This window comes from Corvus moneduloides, chromosome 27 (genome assembly GCF_009650955.1).
Source record: "Corvus moneduloides isolate bCorMon1 chromosome 27, bCorMon1.pri, whole genome shotgun sequence".
NCBI classification, from domain to species: domain Eukaryota; kingdom Metazoa; phylum Chordata; class Aves; order Passeriformes; family Corvidae; genus Corvus; species Corvus moneduloides.
Window position 1 is genome coordinate 1614716 of NC_045502.1, and position 20326 is coordinate 1635041.

General features: G+C 49.0%; 1 long non-coding RNA gene across 2 annotated transcripts in view; it reads right to left on the minus strand.

Moving 5' to 3' along the window:
• LOC116435713 overlaps positions 1-20299 on the minus strand; it is a 33657-nt gene extending 13358 nt beyond the window's left edge. Inside the window, exons 1-3 of one of the 2 annotated variants that reach the window (XR_004236825.1) lie at positions 19612-20299; positions 17950-18090; positions 4123-4527 (exon numbers count right to left, since the gene is read on the minus strand). This is a non-coding gene — a long non-coding RNA (uncharacterized LOC116435713). Of the gene's footprint in view, positions 1-4122; positions 4528-17949; positions 18091-19611 lie in introns of those variants that run through there. The other variant, XR_004236826.1, reaches the window with a different exon arrangement.
• Between the last annotated feature and the right edge of the window lie 27 nt (positions 20300-20326).

A 20326-nucleotide genomic window follows, 5' to 3' on the forward strand; every position in this document is an offset into this window, starting at 1 on the left:
GGCTCAGTCTTTGCTGCTGCTCCGTGTTTGCATTTTAACGTCACTGAAACATTTTCATTTTAGGGTCCTTCTGAGCCATTTTCATTTTAGGGTCGCTCTGAACCCTTTTCATTCAGCTTTTGCACCCTGAAATCCCCCACGGGCCCAGCCCAGGCACCTCCCTGCCCTGCTGGATGGGGTGACTGCCACCCACAGCCAAAGACCTGGTTTTGTGGGTAGGACATGGTTTTATTCCATGATTTCAGAGAATATTTAGGTTAGAAAAGAATATTTAGGTTGGAAAAGATCTCCAAGGCCATGGAACACAGCCATGAACCCAGCTGGGTCACGGCAGGCAAGGCACTGTACATAACCCGGCAATTATTACATTAATATCACTTTGTCAAGGGGTTCAAGGCCATGAATGAAATGAAAATGTTATTAAGAAGCCTGGACCCACCTCTTTGAGGCGCTAAACATTTTCTCTCTGAATGGGAAGTCGATTTACTCTTTAAAAGCTCCAGCAATTCCCTTCTAAAGCACAGCCAGCTCTGTACACAGGGAAAGGCCACAAAAAATTTGGTTTTATGAAGTGCTGGCAGCCCCCATGTACAGAGAGAGCAAAAAACCACTTTCCCTCCTCCCAGAGGAATTCCTCCGTGCCAGGAATCCGGGATCGATCACACAGAGAAGCGCTGGGGTCAATGGCTGCACACTCCTGGAAGGGGCAATGGGCTGTTTACAGCCTCCCTGGCACCACACCACAGGAGCCAGAGGAAAAATAGGTGAGTGCAGGGCTCCTATAAATCATAAAAACTAAACTTCTGGCCTGCTTTATCCCATCCATCACGGGCACACCGTGCTGAAAGGAGAACCCACCCTCATTTCCCACGGAAAAAATGTGAGGGAAGCGAACTCCCTCTCATCCCAGGGTACCACGGTCATGATCCCAGAAATATGTCAGGTCTCTGATGTTTTTGAAGTAATCTGTGGAGCAAGTTCCCATCCTGATTTATGGCAGGGAGAAAATGCTGGGCAGGTGCAGCCCCCAGAGCCAAAGGGAGGAGGAGGGGATGGTTCTCCCAATTTTTCAGCCCTGGATTGGGAATGGGAAGCTGGGTCAGGACAAGAGGAGCAGCTCATTGAGGAGGGAGAGACACTTAGAGCAGGTCTTGTGCATTTTGAGCAAAACATCATTAAAAAAGTCACTTCCTGGCCAGGCATCGAAATGGCCAAATTCAAACAAGGAATAAAAATTCAACCCATCCCAAGCAAAGTGGAACAACCTGGAAATGTGGCCGTGAGTGGCACAGGGGGAAGTTTGGAGGAGTGATTTTACAAAATCCATTGGAAATTTGTTCTCCAAACCTTTTAAAACCTTAGAGCTGAAGACTCTTGGACACCTGATCCCTTCTGGAATCACACTGTCCATCCTCCCTGAGGGATGGAGGATGAGAATTCCAAAAAAGCTGAAACCCCTTTCCTAGAAGCAGGTCAGGCCCTGTGAAATGCACCCAGTGGGAGTAGAGAACCTCTGAACAAAGGGGAACACAGCAGGTTTGATTTTTAAATGAGTTCTAAAAATCAAATCAACCTAAAAGGAAAAAAAAGAAAATCGGTATCAGGTGCTGCTTCCACACAGAAGCCACACAAATACCCAGAGATTCCTTTCATTCCAGCACTGTTTTCCTTGAATTTCTGTAACTATTACGGCACCAATGAACCACTTAATCACCCCAGAGCAAACCCTCCTCATAGACAGAGGTATTTTTAGGAGGGAAGAAAATATATCCAAGTTCTCATTCCCGATTTCCATCTCCGAGGCTCCACCACTTTACATTTAACACCAGCTATAAAAGACACCCAAGCAATACAGGGGCTGCTCAGCCCTCAGTTTAAATCTGGATTCCTTCTTTTATTTTCTTTTTTTAAAATTGTTTTTTTAATATCAAATTTCTGCTTTAATTAGCGGCAAATGTAGGGCACTTAGGGCCTGAAATGAGGAGACCTTCCTGCTCGTTTCACTGGAGCGGCACGGCCCTCAAGTATTAATTAAATCTTAAATTGCTTTCTGGGGCAGAAGGGCTGCTCTGGTTTTTCTGGTCACAGGAGCATTATCGAAAACAGGGTCTGTGCCATGCCCAGAGACATTCCGGGAATCCATGTGAGCTCCAGGAAAGCGGGAATTCAAAGTCAGACCTCAGTTTTCCCCGGAAAATGCTCTATCCACGCTCCAAGTTTACAAATGGCAGAGTGATTGAAGCAGCCAGAGAGGAACCAGTGAGGACGAGGAGCTCAAAGCCCACCCCAAAGTCAGGTTTGTTCAATTATTTGAATTCAGGGAAAAGAGGTGGGGACAGGAAAGGCAAAGGATGAGGGTGATAATGGATAATGGGGCTGGATTTAATTTACACCAAGATCTCCCTCAACACTCAGCCTTATAATAGTTTAAAAGAGGCAGAAATAGGCTTAAAATAGGCCAAACCCCGGAGTTATTAGCAGAGGGTGCTCCCTCAAAACAGCTCGTGTAAAACTTGGGAAAGTGGAAGGTGTCCCATGGCAGGGATGGGAACTGGATGGACTTTAAGGTCCCTTCCCACCCAAACCATTCCAGGATTCCAGGATTCCATGGTCTGATACCAATCTCTCTGTTGAGGAACCTTCCAAACCACTCCATGATTCCATGATCTGGTACAGTCTTGTTGCTAAGGAACCTTCCAGACCACTCCAGGATTCTGTGATCTGGTACCAGTCTCGTTGTTTAGGAACCTTCCAGACCACTCCAGGATTCCATGATCTGGTACCAATCTCAGTGTTGAGGAACCTTCCAAACCACTCCATGATTCCATGATCTGGTACAGTCTTGCTGTTAAGGAACCTTCCAAACCATTCCAGGATTCCATGGTTCCGTCATCTGGTACCAATCTCGCTGTTGAAGAAACTTCCAAACCATTCCAGGATTCCGTGATCTGGTACCAGTCTCGTTGTTTAGGAACCTTCCCAGTCTGACATTCCTGAGATTCTCTGGCAGTCACACTCCCACCCCGAGACTGTGGCCGCTGAAATCCATTCAGATTTCCCCGGTTCCACCCCAGGTTTCCCAAGGCAGAGTCTTGGATGTCCAGCTCAAATCAGTTTATTCCTGGTGCAGCCACACAGGAACAGCCCGAGCTGGTGCCTCTGAGGTTCCTCAACAAAGAATTCCTGGTTTTTTATCCCCTCCCATGCAAAAAGTTTTGCTTTTTTCCCGAATCCTCAGCTCCTGCCACATCCATCAGTGTCCCTCACCTGGCTGTGCCATAGCCCCTTTGTTATCCAAAGGTTTGGGAGTTTCCTGACCTCTTATCCCAGATCCCAGCCCCTCACAGCTCCACCTGCTCCAAAGGTGTTCCTCCACACCCACTTCCAAGGGGAAGCAGGGAACAAACCAAGGAAATGCTGAGGAATTGATTACAAAGGTTGGTTTCTTCCCCACTTTGGCTTTGAATTCCAAATCCATATAAAAACTCCACGGGCCTGAACCATGGGAAGCACAAAGATATCCCCAAACTGTCTTTGCTTCCTGCTCCTTCCAAAAAGGAGCTGAGAATGGGGCCAATCACAAAGCCAGAGGAGCTACCAACTTCCCAAAAACCAGCCAGGAATACTCCCTGGATCTGGAGTCTGGGGGGTGTTTTTCAGTTTTCCCTGGATAAACAGAATTTCCTAACGCTGAGGGATAGGCCTGGTTTCTATGGCACAATCGTATTTCCCCACAGGCTGGTGTTTACATGCTAATTAGCAAACAAATAATCAAAACAAAACCATTTTGGGCAGGTTTAGATTGGATTGGGAAGGAATTGTTCCCTGTGAGGGTGGGGAGGGGCTGGGATGGAATTCCCAGAGAAGATGCCCCATCCCTGGAAGTGTCTAAGGGAGAAGAGAAGGATCCAGGGAGAGCTCAGAGCCCCTTGCAGGGCCTAAAGGGGCTCCAGGAGAGCTGGAGAGGGACTGGGGACAAGGCATGGAGGGACAGGACACAGGGAACGGCTTCCCAGTGGGAAAGGGGAGATTTAAAAGGGATCTTGGGAAGGAATGAGGGTGGGGAGGGGCTGGGATGGAATTGCCAGAGCAGCTGTGGCTGCCCCTGGATCCCTGGCAGTGTCCAAGGCCAGGTTGGAACCCCCTGGGACAGTGGGAGGGGTGGGTTGGGATTTTAGAGTCCCTCCCAACCTAAACCATTCCCTGGATAGTTTTAAAATTCCCAAGATCTCCGAAGATTTTGGGGCCCACAGGAGCTCAGAGACGGGTTCAGAAAGGCTCGAGAGGGGCAGGATTTAGGGAGGTGACTTATTCCACGTGACAGAGCCTTTCATCATCTTTATTTAGTGGGAGAGAATTCCAGAGCTCATTGCAGTCACCTTCCCAGGCTGCTGAGAGGAAAACCTGCCACGGGAAAATGCATTTGTGGTGCCGAACTGAAGCCAGGGTAAGGATTTCATTGGTTCCACTCTGCTCCAGGTGTGACGGATTTATGGGAGTCCTGCTGAGCTGCTGCTCTCCCCAAGCCTGCAAGAAAAGGTGGATCATGCTAGGAAGAGCTTGGAAAACTTCCAAAGCAGCACAGGGCAAACACAAAGTTCACTGATTTGTTCGGGAGCTGCTGCTTTTATGTTTCAAGTTGATTAGGAGCAAAAATTAACATTTCATGAAAGCCTCTGACAGGAGACAGGACCCTTTCATTAAACACAAAGTGTGTAATTAGTGATAATAACGATACCTGGGGGCTCTTTGTGCACAGCTCATTCCATGGGAGATGGAACAGGGAAACACCATTTGCGCCCATTGTTGGCAGCTGAAAGCACGAAAATTCCCAATTTCTTTTCGTAATCAGGACTAAACTCCACTTTTTAAACTTTAAACATTCACAAGGATGAGAGAAAGAATCCCCGTGCAACTCACTCGGAGTTCAGGTCTGAGCCTTGTATATTTTATACCTGTGAAGAACTCATTTGGGTCAGAAGAGTTTTCTGTACCCGATTCTGTGATAATTATAAGACTTATTAGGATGCACTGGAAGGAGCAGAAAGGCTCTGGATTGCCATGGATTTAATGAACTATCGGAAAAAATCCTCTCTTTTCCTCCTGGCTGAGGATTTTATTGTTGGCATCGCACAGACTCTTCGTTATTGGGTGCCCAGGGAAGCTCCTGGATCCCTGGAAGTGTCCAAGGCCAGGTTGGACGGGGTTTGGAGCAGCCTGGGATACTGGGAGGTGTGGGATTTAAGGTCCCTTCCAACCCAAACCAGTCTGGGATTCTGTGATTATTTAAATCAGGAGTTAAACCAGGAAAATCCCATTAAAATCCCAGCTGTCTTCACACACACGCTTGGACTTCATCATCTTGGGAATCTTTTCCAACATTTTCTGTGACTCCACAGTCTGGGATGCCCTTGCCTGCACTCAGAAACCCCCAGGGAATTCCCAAAAAATCTCCTGGCAGGGATCAAACTTCTCCAGGGTGGTGGCTCAACAATTTAACCCAAAATGAGACACCCAGAAATTCCATTTATTGGTGGAAACAGCCCCAAAACAACCCCTCAGGAATGAGGATGTCAGGGAGGGGATTTTGTATCTCCCAGCTCCAGCCCAGGGTGGATGAAGAGGTGTCTCCCTTTGATTCAACCCTTCCCAGTGAGGATTTATCCATTTTGTCCCAGATCCATTCCTGTCCCAGATCCATTCCTGTTCCAGCCTTATCACCGTGGAAATTCGGATTTCCCAGGTGTGATTGCACCTCCCTGAATCCAGAGAGGCTCCAAGGCTGGCAAGGCTTGGAAAAACATGCCCTGATTGCAAAATGTGCAATTCCAGCCTGTCCTAGCAGTGTTGAAATGCACAAGGAGCAGGAGGAGAGGAGGAAAAGGAGCCTCAGGTACCAGCATCCATCCAGGATGCATCCCTAATTTTGATTAGCTTGAAAATAACCAAACAATCCTGATTTTTATCCATTTGGGAGGATGCTGAGCGCTGCTGGGAATGCTGCTGCCAGGTTTCATCGGACTGATTGCTGTGCAGACGAGGAAAATCAAAGCAGGACCTCGGTCCCAGGTTTTAATGAGTCCCAGGGAAGATCATTCCGTGTTTACAATTCCTCAGCTCCTCGGTAAATACGGAAGGACACAAGGCTGGAATTCCAATTTCTCAGGAATCCTGGTGCTCTGGAACTGAAAAATCCAGAATTTTCTATGCAGTTGAAGAGATCCTACTCATTTGGAGGCACTGCTTGGAATCAGAGGCTCAAACATCAGGAGAGCTGGAGAGGGACTGGGGACAAGGGCTGGAGGGACAGGACACAGGGAATGGCTTCCCAGTGGGAAAGGGGAGATTTAAATGGGATCTTGGGAAGGAATGAGGGTGGGGAGGGGCTGGGCTGGAATTGCCAGAGCAGCTGTGGCTGCCCCTGGATCCCTGGAAGTGTCCAGGGCCAGGCTGGAGCAGCCTGGGACAGTGGGAGGTGTCCCTGCCCATGGCAGGGGTGGCACTGGATGGACCTTCCAACCCAGGACATTCCAGGATTCCATGAGCTCACAAATTCCCACTGCTGAGAGGCAAAGAGGGTCAGAACTAAGAGACAAATTTAAAATAGAAATAAATTTCCACATCCCAGCTTGGGCTCAGGAGCAGGGCAGGACTCCATGGAGCTGCCATTTCTCGGGATGGGAGGGAAAATCACTTTAGGGGTGGAAAAACTCCACTGATGGAAAACTCCAGGATTTCAGGGCTCGGAGGAGATGAGAGCAAGTTCCAAACTCTGTTTTAGTCCATTAAAACAACAGGGAGCAGCACCCCAGGCAGAAAACCAGGGACTGGCAGTGCTGGAATTCATTCCATGTGTCTGGAAAGAAAAGGATTGGTCTCCAATCCAAGAGGTTGCTGCCTTTGGGGAGAGCAGGAGAGGCAGAGTCCAGGTAAAATCCGGCTAAAAATGGTCTGGAGAAGGGAACAAAGAAACCACTCCCTGCTGCTTCATCCCTGCTGAACCCCGGAAAGAGGAGTTCAGGAATATTCTGCACGAATACCGAATCCAAAGGGTAGCTGACCTCAAACACAGTTTTTGCTCTGAATTAAAATAACCTCCAAGACCTCAAATTCCAATTTTTTTTCGCTCGCGTCAAGCAGGGGAAGGGTGAATTTGGAGTTCTCCTGTCAAATAAATGAACTTTTCTGAGTGTGCAGCATTCTGCTTCCATTTCCCACAGCCCCAAAAACACATCCTGGAGGAAAATTTTCCGTGGTGAAGAGATTTTTGTCTACGGGGAGGCTCTCTGGGTTTTCCCAGCTGCCCTCGAGGCTGCCCAAAGTTCTCCTTTTTGGGTATAAAATCTTGTGGGGAATAAATTGCTGGAATATCTCATTACAGGGGGTGGCTCCATCCAACAAGTTTCCTGTCATTAAGAGCTCTGGAAGTGCGCTTTGAGGGGAGCAGGGAGAGAAAACCAAACCCTGCTGAAAATTAACCCCAAGAGTGGTCATTCCTTAACTCCAGCCCCCTCTGCAATGGGAATTATTGAGGGAGTTTTATCTAATTCCGGATGATTTTCCCCCAGATTGATAACAACTGATTGGGAATGGTGGGACTGCCAAGATTTGCCTCTGGAAGCTTCTCTGAGTAGTTTAACCTCCCACCCAGACTCTTTTCCCTGGAAGTAGAGACAGGAGTAAGCAGCAGAGGAAAGAGCCGTGCAGCTCCCTGAGGTTTTCCGTGGGGATTGCAAAGACAGGGAGAACAAATACTGCGGCTTGTTCAGCATCGGGGTTGGAATCCGAACAGAAATTTCCATCCAAACAATGTTGCTCTGCTCCTGCTAATGCAGGTTTTTCCCCTGGCACCAAACAAGATCCTTCCTCAGCTGATGGAAAACTTGTTCTGAAAAACACCTTGTTGTTCAAAAAACCCCTTAAATGACAAAAAGAAAACAAAACAATCGGGAAAATCATCTGGAAAACCCCCAAAGATTCCTGAGTGGGAACATTGTATCACCCAAATCTCCTTGTTTTTCCCTCAGTAATTGAATCCATAAAGATCCAAAAGATTTAATTATATTCCAAGGTTTTGCCTCCCTTTTCTTCTGCCTCAGGAAAACCTTAAGCACAGCAGCTGCTGTGAAATCCCACTCACATGGGTGGGGCTGGAGCAGGAATTGTCTCCCAGTCATCAGGAGCTCCATGGGTTATTCTGGGCTGCATCTTCCTAATCCCAGGGCTCTGAGGTTTTATTAAATCGCACAATGAGCTCTGGTGGCTTTTATTAAATCTCTCACGTGGAAATTCCAATCACAGGCCAATAGCCTGGAATGGAAGGTCCTATAAAACCATGGAATCTTGGTTTGGGTTGGGAAGGACATTTAAGCCCATCCAGTGCCACCCCTGCCATGGGCAGGGACACCTCCCACTGTCCCAGGCTGCTCCAGCCTGGCCTTGGGCACTTCCAGGGATCCAGGGGCAGCCACAGCTGCTCTGGCAATTCCATCCCAGCCCCTCCCCACCCTCCCAGGGAGGAATTCCCTCCCAATATCCCATCCATCCCTGCCCTCTGGCACTGGGAAGCCATTCCCTGTGTCCTGTCCCTCCATGCCTTGTCCCCAGTCCCTCTCCAGCTCTCCTGGAGCCCCTTCAGGTCCTGCAAGGGGCTCTGAGGTGTCCCTGGAGCCTTCCCTTCTCCAGGCTGGACCTTCCCACCTCTCCCATCCTCTCTCCAGAGCAGAGGGGCTCCAGCCCTTGGAGCACCTTTTACAATCCCTTTTTTTTGTCCTGAACTTTAACACCAGCCGGGGAGGCGCTTCACAGGGACCCTCTGTCACCGGGGTTAACCCAGTGATGACTTTGTCCCACAGTTCCCCTGTCCCTGTTTTCTGCCAGCTCTGAACCGACAAATAAAAGGTTCTGTCCCCTGAGGAGCTTTCCCGGGATGTTTTGCAGTGTGTGGAAGCACCTGGCAGACCGGGCAGGACCCACATCCACTTGGAGCCCAGCAGCTCCATCAACACCCGCAGGACAATCCCTGCAGTGGGACAGAGCTGAGCTGCCCTTCTTAGAGCCATCCGAGGGCAAATCCCAAATTCCCTTCATCATTCCCTCCTCCCTGCCCCACCAGGAAGCACTTTTCTCATTGTTTGAGGCACGGGAATCTCCCCAGCTAAGCCAGCATTCCCAAGCACTGCTGCCACAGCTCCCTCCCTCCTCACCTGCGAGTGCAACGAGCTGAGTACAGACCCATCCCAAAGCTCTGCTGATTCCAATTCCCCTCCTCTTCAGCCAGGCCTGCTTTAAATCCCCTCCCCTCTCTCTGCACGGACACAGCGGAGCCAGAACGTTGGGCTGGATCCAGCACATTTAAATTCAATGGGCCTAACGCTGCTCACTTTGCCTTTTCAAGTCTCCTCTTTCATCCCTGGATCCTGTGGTTGTTTCAGCCTTGACAGAGTGGGAAACACTGACAGCTCCAATACAGAAATATCTGAAACAGGTGAGGCGGGTCCGGATCCCGCGGGAAATGGCGCCACGTTCCCGATATTCACACTCGATTATTTGTGTGGTGAAATAACGAAGGAAATTGCCAACGAAGCCAGGCCTGGCCTTGCTGCACTGCTCCACTTTGCCTTTCTCTCCTCCCCTCCTGGAATTGCTCTCTGATGAGGAATGAGGAAGAACATCCTTGTTTCACACACTGGAGTGGGACGTCCAGGCCTGGGGCAGCCAGAGCTTCACCACCCCCACAGGGAGGAATTTCTTCCCAATATCCCATCTAAATCTTCCCTCTTTTCATTTAAAACTGCTCCCCTTTGTCCTGGCACTCCAGGCCCTCTCCAGGGAGTCCTCAGAGCACCTTCCAGGGCCTAAAGGGCTCCAGAAGAGCCGGGGAGGGACTTGGGACAAGGGTCTGGAGTGGGACATCCAGGGATGACACAGCCTCAGCTTCCCTCAGAAAGCTGTGCCAGGGCCTCACCTCCTCACAGGGAGGAATTTCTTCCCAATATCCCATCTAAATCTCCCCTCTTTTAGTTTAAAACTGTCTCCTTTCACCCTGTCCCTCCATCCCTTGTCCCAGGTCCCTCTCCAGCTCTCCTGGAGCCCCTTTAGGCCCTGCAAGGGGCTCTGAGCTCTTTTTTTCTCCAGGCTGGACATTCCCACCTCTCCCGGCCCTGCTCCAGAGCAGCTCCAGCCTTATCCTAATGATACACACATGAGAATTCCTTCCCAATACCCCACCTAAACCTGCCCTTTGTCCATCTGGAACAGAAATGGAGCAAAAAGAAAGGATCCCCCTATAAAAGTTTAATAGGCTGAAGTGACCCCAACCTAACCCTGCTCCCCCACTTCCAGGGATTCCACCCAAAAGCAGCATCAGGGCTCACAGCTGGCTGAATCCCAGGAGCTGTAATCCCAAATCAATGCCAAATCCGCTCCTGTCCTTTGCCATCCACATCCCTTCTGCTCTCTCAGGCTTTTCCTGTCTCGCTCCTCCTGACTCGTGCTGGGGGAGGCTCAGCCCTTGGAGTTTATTCCTGGGATTGTATCCGTGTCCCACACACACAAATCCAGCTGAAATCCAGTCTGTGAGACACCAACCTCTCGTTATTAACCTGGGAAATGAGGTGCAGCCACCACTAAACCCCTTCCAGTTCAACCCACACAAATGTTGGTGTGTTTGGGATCCATTCCCATTAAATTTGCTGCCAGATTTTCCCAGGAGCACCGTGTAAAAAATTCCGTGCGAAGGAATTTTGACTCAATCACTTCAAAATTAGTCCTTTCTTCCCCTTGAATCCTTCTCTGCTCATGTTTATGGAGAAGTTACAGTGATGAGGAATTTACTGGCATCAGCCAGAGCCTTCTGCTTGTGTTGTTCTTCCACTCAGATCCCGGTTTTCCACCCAAAACATTCCTTCTGGACTTTTGCAACTGGCAGAGAAATGAATTGGAGGGAATGGAAGCAGAGGAACCCATGCCCACATGGCACAACAAGGGACAGAGGAGGGGGAACAGCTCCAAGCTGTGCCAGGGGAGGGTCAGGTTGGATGTTGGCAGAATTCCTGCATGGAAAGGGTTGTCCTGTCCATGGCAGCCCCCATTCCTGGGGGGATTTCCCAATGGATGTGGCACTTGGGGACATGGATTGGGGTGGCCTTGGCAGTGCTGGGGATGGTTGGACTCTGTGACCTCAGAGGGCTTTTCCAAGCTAAACAATTCCATGATTTTATGGATGAGTAGACACTGACCGCTGCCAAAGGTCACTGAGAAATTCCCACTTGGAGATCAAGAAGAGACCCAAGCTGACCATCCGTAGGCAATTCCTGTGCCAGCTGAGATCACACATTGAAAGGAGAATTTGGGAATTTACCTCTCCAAGAGGATGGGCAGGAGAAGGATGTGACAGCAGAGACCAGGACAATCAAAATATTCTCTCCCTGTATCATCACTTTGATGTCTTGAGCTCACTTTCCAAAGCTTAATTTAATGGCATTTAACTTTTAATATTAAATATTTTTAATATTAATATTTTTAATATTAAATACAGAGAAAAATGGCAAAATTTGTGCTACCCTAACTTCTTAATGGATGCACTTCTGATCTTTTTTGGAACTTCTGCACGCACTTGGTTATTTTTTATAATATTTGTATATTATATTTTTATTATAATGTAATAAAACCCTTCAGTATTTATTATTCAGGTATTTAGCAGGCCAGCTCCCAAATTTTTACATTTTTTTGGGCCAATACATGCAAAAAAATTGCACAGAAACACTGAAAATGGAAGAATCGCCTGCATTTACCTCATTAAACACCTACTGAGTCAGAGCAAGCACCAACCTGTATTTCGGGACTGTCTCTTCCAGTAATCGAATTCCCAATGATTTACTGCAGCCATGGAGACAATTCCCAGCTATTGACTTCAATCCTGCAGGATTTAAACCTAATTAAAAGGAACTGAGATTGTCAGCCTCGAGCTTGGCTTTTTGCTGCTCTTAAGTGGCAGAAATAGGCAAACGAAGCCAAACAAGGAGTGAAATCAGCTGGGTGGGTTGGGAATTTTGATGATTCCCATTTCCCGGTTTTCCTGGGCTATGTCAGGCACGTTCCCTGACATTTAAAATGAACTTTTTTGGGCTACATTTATCAAAAGGCAACAGGTTGGATTCAGAGTGTTGCAAAGCTGACACCTGGATGGGGATGGTGGAGGATTCAGCCCTTGAAAATTTCAGGAAGCAGCAGCAAATCAGAGCTGACAGATGCTCCTTTGATCTGACAACTGGAACTCCCATGGAATGTGGAATTTCAGCTCCTCTCAGCTCCAGGACGGGCAGATCCACCCTGAGAAGTCGGTGCAGCTCACCCTGTAACAAGTGACAGCACCAATCACAGTGCTGTGATTCCCTCACAGTGGAGCTGCTTGGAAGAGCTCGGGATTATTTTCCTTTATTTTGACACCTCCAGACTCCACGGAATCCATCGGAAGATAAATCGGGAGTCACGTGCCTGGGCAGGGATGCCAATCTGTCACTCTGCCTCCTCCAGAAATACTCCTCCTGCTGATGCAACAAAGGGAAGTGGGTTGGAGCCAGAAGAATTTTCCATTTGCAGCTCCCAGATTCCGGGTGTTTTATCCCAGGTTGTTTGCAGGGAGCAGGGAAGTGACAGCTCCATGCAGTGTTGCATCAGCAAAGCCTGAAATGCCATTTTCTTTTTATTAAACATTCTGGAATCAGCCCTCCCGCTCAGCTGAGTGGGAGAAAGATATTGCCAAGGATTCAGGGACTAAAGGAAGATTTAGGATATTCAATTCCTCCTAAGGAGGAGCTGGAGGAAATTTTGGAAGTGACATTTTTGTGTTCTCGATCCAACAGACAAAATACCTACAAAGGCATAAATGTTGGAATTGAAAAACAACGCTTTTGAAAATCCCTTGGAAACAACCCACCAGCAGCAGGGATGTGCACATGGGATCTGGGATTTCACACCCCAGCTCGGGGATTTGTTTTGGAATCAGCACAGTTTCCATCCCTAATTCCCTTCAGGTTTGATTGATGAACCCCAATAACTCAAATCCCATAAAAATCCTTTCGAGAACCATCAGCGAGCCTGGAAAGGAGGAAAGGACAGGTCACACCATCAGAAGTGTTGTTGTGGCAGAGCAAACCCTCCAAGGGGCAATTTTGCAGATGAAAAGTCAATTTTGGAGGCAAAGAACTGAAAGCTCGGAAATACAGCCCGGCTGTGTCATGGAATCATGGAACTGGGTGGGAAGGGACCTTAAAGATCATCTCATTCCAACCCTCTGCCATGGACACTTTCCCCTATCCCAGGGTGCTCCAAGCCCCATCCAGCCTGGCCTTGGGCACTTCCAGGGATGGGGCAGCCACACTTTCAGGACACCCTGAGCTCCAAAACAGAGCAATTCCATCTTTCCTGGCTATTTCCCTCTTCCATCCCTTCTCTTCCCTCACCAGGGTCGGATCCACGGTGCCCAGGGCAGGTTGTCCTCACTTACCCAGCATCCATCCACCACTCTGTCAGGTCCTTGGTTGTTCCCTGAGAGCTCCTACCCCTGATTTCCAGCACATTCCCCCAAACCTTCCCCCAGATCCAATTAAAGCTCCTCCATGGGTTTTTTATGGCTCCAAGCTCTCCGTTCTGGAGATTTGCAGAAACAATTTATTTTTCACGGCATCTCCAAGAGATAAAAGACAAAATGTCCGGATGACAAAGAGCAAACGGAGAGAAGGAGACTCTTAATGGTCAGGGGAGACCACTAAGGCGAGGTGTTTAATTCCCGGTGTCCTGGAATGCGATGCAGGCAGTAACGTATACCCAGATCCGGGTTTTCCATCACTTCCCAGCACAGCTCTGACTGCTCGGCTCTTTTGGGCTGGAATATGTAAACCAGGAGCATTTTTCCTGGAGTGCTTGGGAGGGTATGAACGGAACTGAATCCACCAGGAGAGAAATCTCTGCAGCATCGCTCATCCCCCCTCCAGAACGGTTCCTCCCAGGCACAGCAACTCCATCCAGCAGTTTATTTCAGTCAGGACGGGCATTGCTGGGAGATGAAATTTATCCCCATAAAGAGATCCAGGACTACTCCTCTGAGGAATTTAGCTCCCGTTTCGAGGCCCTAAACACCTGCTGACACTTAAGACAGCGAACTCCACCTTGTGTGCTCTGTCACGCCATTTCCCATTCAATGGGATCATGTTTCCTCTTGTCTTTCCAGATTAAATGAGGATTCTCTTCAACAGTTGCTAATTTTAGGGGGTATTTAAACAATCACCTGCCGAATCTTTCGCTTTCCCAGTGGATTTAATTAGGGAAGACTGGGGTGTGTCTGCAAGGGCAGGGATACAGATTCCACTGCAGCTAAAAGGAGGGAAAACACTAAAACTGATCAGCAGGACCCCCCCGAAATCTAAAGAGGCTGGAGAAAGGCAGCAGCCATTGCTCAGTGGCTCTAATTACCCCCATAATTAGTAAATCTGGTTAAGGAAATAACAATTCCTGCTCTCAGGGTGGCTGGCCCAGAACAATCCTCTGCATTTTTGTCGTTCTCAGTGGATTGTTGTGCTCAAGGCTGAAGATTCGAGGGGACACTCAGACTGCCAAGGCAAGAGAGGGGTTATTCCCAATGTCACTGCCACAGTGTCCCCAGATTCCAGATCCCACTGAGCAGGCTCAGACCCCTGCACAGGGCAGGTTTGAGCTCAAAATAGTGGATATTTATGGAATTATGGAATGGTTTGAGTTGGAAGGACCTTAAATCCCATCCAGTGCCACCCCTGCCATGGCAGGGACATTTCCCACTGTCCCAGGGTGCTCCAAGCCCCGTCCAACCTGGCCTTGGACACTTTCAGGGATCCAGAGGCAGCCACAGCTTCTCTGGGAATTCCATCCCAGCCCCTCCCCACCCTCACAGGGAACAATTCCTTCCCGATATCCCATCCAACCCTGCCCTGAGGCTGGCAGGGATGGGTTCAGAGCTCTTTTCCCACCGGAATCCTTCTGGGATTCCAAGCCTTTTATTTGGTTGTTGATTTGTTTGGAACAGCACCAAACAAGCTCTGCAGCAACGAGTGAAATAAAGCCGGGTTCACTGCAGGCTGATTTAATGCACCGTTGAAATATTCCCTCAAATCTTCAGGCTCTTGGGCTCCCAGCACCACCAGCACCGCAGAGTTTTCCTCTCCAGCTTGTTCCCAGCCTCCTTCCTGACTGTCTCGTGCTGAAATTAAGCTGAGAAAGCAGCGAAGATGGGGCAGGAGGAAGGAGAAAAGCCACATTTCTGCCTGTAATGTCACTTCCAGGGGTGTTGACACTTCTTTGAGCTGGGATTCAGGGCTAAACCCCACCTTCAGTCTCACTAGGGAGGCCCTGGTGTTTCATCTCTGCTGACAGGACAGGTTCTCATCACCAGCATAACACCCATCCCTGCAGAGGTGCTTCATCCCCCAGCTCCTTCATCCACACAGATCCTCACCTGGACACAGGTGAGCTCCTCAAACCCCGCAGCTCATCCAGCTCGGGAGAAGTTGAAGCCCTTTTTTTGTCACAAGAATCAGCCGTAAGGCTCAGGGGCCATTGTCAGAGGAAAACAGATGCTCCGAGGGCTTTACAGAACCCCCTCTCCACCCACCAGGACCTGCCACCACATCCCAGCCCTCTCCACTTCCTGCAGCCTCTGCCATTCCTTTTATTGGAGCTGAAACACTCCTTTAGCCAAGCTGCTCTCAAGTGTGGGGGGAAGCTCACTTCTGGTGTTTGTTCCTTCTCCTCCCCGTGTCCTTCCAATTCTTTCCCTCTCCCCCCGCCACCTCCACCTGCTCCCACCGCTTTCCTCTTTCAGCAGCTCTGCCGATAAACACAAATGTTTGTTCCAAGTTTACCAGCCAAAAGCTCTTAATCATCGATGGTGGGGGTGGGATGGAGGGAGGGGAAGACTTGGGGGAGTTTTGGGGCCAAATTGTTGAGTTTCCATCTCAGGAGAGGCATCTCTGCCCCTTCTCCTCAGCCATTGGCACAAGGGGCTGTGGTGTCCTCCCTTCCAGTGCTCCTTTGAGCTTCCAGCCTCACTGCACCAGTTTCAGGGAATCCCTTGGGATTTAAGTCTTCTAACACCACCGAATTTTCTGCTGATCAACACGAATGTTTGTTCCAAGTTCACCACAAAAAGCTCTTAATCATCGACGGGGGAGGTGGGATGGAGGGGCGGAACACTCGGGGGAGTTTTGGGGATGAATTGTTGAGTTTTGGGGCCAAGTTCTTCAGATCTCAGCTCAGGAGAGGCATCTCTGCCCCTTCCCCTCCTCCTCAGCCATCGGCACAAGGGGCTGCTGTGTCCTCCCTTCCAATGCTCCTTTGAGCCTCCACCCCACTGCATCCCTTGCTGGGAATTCCTTGGGATTTACGCCTTCTAAAGCCACCAAATTTTCTGCTGATCAACACAAATGTTTGTTCCAAGTTCACCAGGAAAACTCTTAATCATCGATGGGGGAGGTGGGATGGAGGGAGGGGAAGACTGGCGGGACATTTGGGGGCAAATTGTTGAGTTTTGGGGCCAAATTGTTGAGTTTCCAGCTCAGGAGAGGCATCTCTGCCCCTTCTCCTTGGCCATCAACACAAGGGGTATGGTGTCCTCCCCTCTGAGGCCCTTTGACCTTCCAGCCTCACTGCATCACTTTTAGGGAATTCCTTGGGATTTGAAGCCTTCCAACACCACCAAATTTCAAGCCCAGGACCAGCACTGGCCTTTTGGTGCACGTGGTGGCTTTGATCCCCACGGAATGTGGAGAGTACTCAGGAACAGACAACAGCCCAAGCGTGGTTTTTGTTTTAAATTAATTAAAACCCAATTTCCAAACAAACAGGGACACAAGCAAATATCAAAGCCTGGAGTGAAGAGCCCGAGTGCTCTCGAGGGAGGCAGCTCAATCTGAAGTGTCCTTTAGGTAGAGCCTGATGGCTTTGATAGCGCCCCATATTTGATCAAATAAAGCTATTGATCCTTAGCATGAAAGTTCAATCCAGGCTATCAGTGCTGCAAGAGCAGCACAATAAAACCTCGCTCCTTTTGATCTCTGCTGAAGCATTTCATCTTGACATTTGTTAAATGTATCACTAGATTGCTTCCAATGAGAACAGGGCTTTAAAAGCTTCCTGGAAAAGCAAAGCTCCCATAAAAAATTCAACTTTTACATTTGTTAACTTTCCCATTCGCTGCTTTTCATTAAGTGCACGGCCCAGCCAGGTATTATTATTATTATTATCAATTCCATTTTAAGCAAGATGGGGAGACCTAAATGGATTTCTAAATATATACCCTTGGCTTCATTCTCACAAGTGGTTTTGAGGAGGGTTTATCTGCTGCTGCACCTTTGCAGTCTATCACTCCTGGGGACACCTCCTGACCCCAATCCAGCAGCAGGAACAGGGGGTGAGAGCAGAATATCCCTGAGCAGGGCAGAAAGCACATGGCAAGGTTAGAAAGCAAATAAAGGAGAGAGAGGGGAATGGAAAGAACATTTTCCATCATCTGATACTCTCTAATAGCTGGGACAGGTTGTTGTCACAGCAACATCTCTGCAAAGCCAAAGAAAAGAGCAAAATATCCCATTTTATTGCTGTCAGTCAGGGCGTAACTGGGTTAAAGTGAGGAAATGTGTCCAAGGCCAGGTTGGATGAGGCTTGGAGAAGCCTGGGATGTGGGAGGTGTCCCTGCCCATGGCAGGGGTGGCACTGGATGGGCTTTAAGGTCCTTCCCATCCAAACCATTCCAGGACTCTCGAAACCTTCAGGACATGCAGGTAACCCAGCCCAAATCACAAAGATTCTTTACCATTTAGAGCCGAGCTTTAGAACCGGCTTTGCATTGACTTTGCTCCATCTGCCTCCTTTGAGGAGAGTTTTGAATCCACCAGAGGAGGCCTCTGACAAACCAACCTGACCGATGCGAGCTCTGGTCTGTGGAGGCAGCTGGAGTCACTGATCTGCCGAGGGCTAAGGTGACGCTTCCTGGCGGCTCCTGATGAAAATCCTAAGCAGTTGTCCCAACACAGAGCCACTGTATGGTGGCTGATTGACCTGTGGTACAAGAGACAGAGAGAGCTCTTGGTAAGACAGTCTCTGGTGCCAAAGACCCCGCGGTTATGGTGAGGGAAAGGAGCCTCTCCCAGGATGTTTGGTTATGGCAATGGACCCCAGTTCTGCTTCCCCGGCTGGCTCCTGGTGTTAGCCACAGCCCTGTACTTGAGCTCGAGCTGCCGCTGTTCGGGGTCCTTTGCCTCTAGAACCCTTCACAAGTTGTAGCAATGAACTGCTTTCTGTGGAACTCTAAGCAAGGACCCTGCTCAACTCCTTGCCGTTGGCTTAATATTACTGGAGCCATCCTGTGTCTGTGCTCATGCACGTGAGCCATGGAGCTGGCAGGAACCCAGCAGTACCACTGGTCTTTTCTCACTCCTCAGCACCTTCCAGAAACCAGAGAAAAAAGCCAACATTTTAGATATGTGGCCTGGACAGTGCCAGATTTAAATCACAGAGCCCCAGAAAGGTTTGGGTTGGGGGAAGCCTTAAAGCCCAGCCAGTTCCATGGGCAGGGCCACCTCCCACTATCCCAGGTTGCTCCAAGCCCTGTTCAACCTGGCCTTGGACACTTCCAGGGATGAAACAAACGGAGGCAGGAGGAGAGGAATTGAGGATAATCTTTATAGGGTCAGTCTGCTGGGAAACACAGAACAGGTCTGGCATTTACTCACTGACTGGCTGAGGAACTCGGACAGGACACAAAATGTGCCCTCCTGGGAAAGCAGAGCTGTATTTTCAGTGCCACTTGTGTTTATTTGGTGTGTTGTGTCACAGAGTCCTCCTGGAGGTTCTTCCCTGCTGGGGGACCTCAGCTGCTCCAGAGCTGTTTTGTTATTCCCTGATGCCCATGATCCTTCCTCCCATGAAAACACAAATCACACAAAACCCCAAGTGAGAACACTGGGCTGACCTGAGGCTCAGCTCTACCCCAGAATATCAAACCCTGAACCTGCCCTGAACCTGAACTTAGGAATTCACAAACTCAGGGTGAGATTCCCAGCTGGAATAAACAGATCTAGTCCACAGAGGTCTTTAATTTACATTCTTTAGGGACTGACACCTAATCTGGAGCTTTTGAGAGGACTGAGGTGTTAGAACTCTCTTTTTGTTTGATTTTTAAACAAACTAAGGTGCTGGGTCTGACATTTTGGGCACTGATGCTTTGCAAAAGGGAAAAAGAAGAGGGGAAGAAATGATGGGAGAGAGAACTGAAAAGAAGTGAAGATGGGAGAGAAAAAAAGACAACAAAAATGTGTATTCTTTTGAGAAATCGATAGGATCGACTCGATTTTTCCCTGCAACAATTCCAGATTACAGCTGGTGAAGGAGCAGGTTTCACTCTGCTTGAGCTGGCCCACAAATAGACCTGGTGTGGTGATAAACAGGCACTTTTTTTTTGGTGGAAGAAAACAGCCCAGGTGACTTCTAAGGCTCCTTAAGCTAACAAAGAAACACTTAGAGACCTGTTACACCCACCCCGCAGCCCTTCCTTGCGCTGCCTTCCCCGAGCGGACTCACCTTTGGAAGTAAACGGCTCGGAATTGCTCCCAGGGCTGTGTGGATACGTCTGTGGGATTTCAAACATGATTTCAAAGCCTTGAGAAACAGTGGAAGCTGCAGGAAAGCAACCTTGAACTCCTGATGTTCCCACACCATTAGGAAATTTTCTGAGAAGACAAGGGAAAAAAAAAGTTCGCGAGTAACTTCTGCTCAAAGCGTTTCTTTGCCGCCTTTGTGGTCAGCAAAGGAGCCCTGCTGAACAGAGATCAGGCTGAAGGACTCAAAACAGGAGCACTCGGGGGAGCAGAGAGAAAAAAAGCCCAAAAAAAAGAAGCTCTTTTCCCTTTCCTTGAAGCTAAGTTTGTAACAGTGTTGGAAAGAACAATCAAGAAATTCCTTTGGAGATGAGAGGGCAGGGGACTGGGGGAGAAAGAGGCCAGTGCGTTTCTTGAAGGGCTCCTTTTCTTTGCTTTTCCCTCCAGGAATATCAGTATCAAAGAAACCATTGTTGGGTTGGCTTCAATGCTGGGAACTGCACTGAAGTTTGCAACTGCACAAACCGCGGCCTGCAGAGAGCTTGGAGCTCCTGAAGGAGCAGCAGAAGAATTCCGCAGTTAATGAGGTTGATTAGGAAGGAGAGTCCTGTAAAACCTGACATCAAACCGGATGAGATTGCTGAACATTCCCAAACTATTCCATGCATGGCTCCAGCTCGTTCCCTGGGATGGTTTCC